General features: G+C 40.7%; 1 pseudogene; it reads left to right on the top strand.

The window, feature by feature from the left end:
- Nucleotides 1-218: 218 nt before the first annotated feature.
- The window catches only part of LOC112414790 (EP300-interacting inhibitor of differentiation 1-like), a 5,176-nt pseudogene continuing 3,172 nt past the window's right edge, over nt 219-2,222 (top strand).

The following is a 2,222-nucleotide window of genomic DNA, read 5'->3' as shown; positions in this document are numbered from 1 at the left end:
AGAGTATTGGTTACCCTCTTCTCTTCGAATCTCCCATCTAAACTCAGAGCCCTCGGGACAGAAATCAGGATACTTTTGTCTTCTAGAATTTGAGCCAACCATTCAAATGAGGTTTTGGAAAATTTAATAACATAAAAATCTAAGTTTAAAAAACGTGATTCAAGGCGTAGCTCCGATCTTGCTAAAAACGCCTTTTGGGAGGTTGAGCTGCTTGCACAATGTTGGGAATGAATGAGCCGTCCCAGCTCTATGAAGAGAGCAATGACGTGCAGATGGACCTGATGCCTGGCAAGAGTGACCTTCTACAGATGCAGGTAGGCAGCGGGAGCCGGGAGCCATCCCCGAACCCCCGCACCGGAGCCCTGCCACAGCTCGACCAGGACGGCCCAATGGAGGAGGAGGCGGCCCAGCCAACGGCGGAGCCCCAGGGGGACAGAGGCCTTGCCAACCGGCCCAGCTCTGGGGAGTAGCCAGGCCAGATCGCCAGCCATGGCTTGGAGAAGGTGGGGGAGGGGGGAGGGGGTACGACGAGAAAGACTAGGAATTTGATGACTGGGAGGACGACTGCGACTATCTGGCAGAGGAGCCGCTGAGTGGTGCAGGCTGCAGTTTCAGCAGCCCTTGGAGGAGACAACGTGCTTCTGAGAACCTCCAGAGTAAGAGAAGCAGCTCTGGATGGCGGGTTTCAAATGCGTTATGAAAACACCTCTTTTAATCAGTTGGCTTTTATGGAAAAGCTTTTTTCACTTATGGTTGGCAATCGTTTGACCAAAGAACTCGGCTGTGATTAGATTATTGATATGATACAGAGTAGTTAAGTGATTTGGGAGAGACCCAGCGTTCCACCATCTCTCGGGTTCTTCCCAAATAGGTCTGTGCCAATGGAAAACTTGATCTTAAAAAGATTTTTTTTTCTTATTTAATTAAATTAATTAATTAATTTTTGCAGAGTAGAATAGGGCAGGGACAGCACAGTTATGAAAAAGGAAGATAATTGGTAAAGAAATAGGCTGTTAGTACTGTTGAATCCTGTTTTCAAGAATGTCCTAAAACACCTATGGCTTTGACTTTGTTATTGATCCAGATTATTTTTCTTGCATTGGGGAAAATATCTTTCATATGTAAGGGATGGTTTTGCAAGAATAAGTCATGACCAAGACAAACTACCAGCACAAGAGCCCACTGTATTTGTTGCATGACAAAGAGTAACTAATTTGTCCAATTAAAGACACGATCTTTTTGAGTTATTTGGACTGAAAGCATTTAAATTATTTATTTACTTATTTATTTGCCACACCGTGAGGCTTGCAGGATCTTAGTTCTCCGACCAGGGATTGAACCCGCACCCTCAGCAGTAATATCACCGAGTCCTAATCCCTGGACTGCCAGGGAATTCCCTTGTCTGAAAGTATATGGAGAAAACTTTGAAGATTCCACTTTGTGATCTATCCAAGCTGTGGCTATCAAAGGCTAAATTTTTAGTGTAAGATAAATTGAGTATTCTTCAGTATCCCTAAAGGATAATCAAGCCCCCAAAGAAATATGTATTGTGTGTGCTATGTCTTAAAATGTGTTTCCAAGATCATCTGAAATTTTGCTTGTACTACTGTATCTTAATCATTTAGATAGCTACTGTGATCTATAATTCAAGAAAATACCTTGCCTTGACTATTTTTAAAAGTAAAATTTAAGACGTCCTTAATAAAGTTTCAAATTTGAGACATTAAAATGTATGTGAAAGTACAAGAAAACAAACTATTTCTAACATCCTTATACTCTAGAGCAAGTGTCTGTTTTACTTGCTCTCTGTTTTTCATTTAACTTTACAGGCAAAAGACTGTTTCAACGTCATAATGTAAGAACTGTTAAGTGAAAATTGTCAAGTAAAAAGAAAGCCCTAACATCTAAAAGAGACTTTATGAACACTCATGTCTGTCAACGCTTAAAGGTTTTAAACCTGCCCAGAAATCCCCCTCAGTATCTGAAGTTTCATTCTCTAGTTAAGCTTGTTATTGGTTATGCACTGGCATTCGAGGTAATTTTTTTCTTTTTAAAGCACAATTCAAGTGTGTATCTGAAGCAAAATCACGCACTGATGCAGGTAAAAATCAACAGAAAACCAAACTGGAGATTAGTTCACCAAATAGTGATGGTTGTCTCTGAGTTTGGGGCTTGTAGATTAATTTTTTTCTATATGTTTTTTCTTGGATTTGCTATTTTTT

Source organism: Neophocaena asiaeorientalis, unplaced genomic scaffold, assembly GCF_003031525.2.
Source record: "Neophocaena asiaeorientalis asiaeorientalis breed wild unplaced genomic scaffold, Neophocaena_asiaeorientalis_V1.1 scaffold87, whole genome shotgun sequence".
In the NCBI taxonomy this organism is placed as follows: Eukaryota; Metazoa; Chordata; class Mammalia; order Artiodactyla; family Phocoenidae; genus Neophocaena; species Neophocaena asiaeorientalis.
Note: the sequence above shows the minus strand (reverse complement) of the source record. Positions and strands in the feature narration are given on the sequence as shown.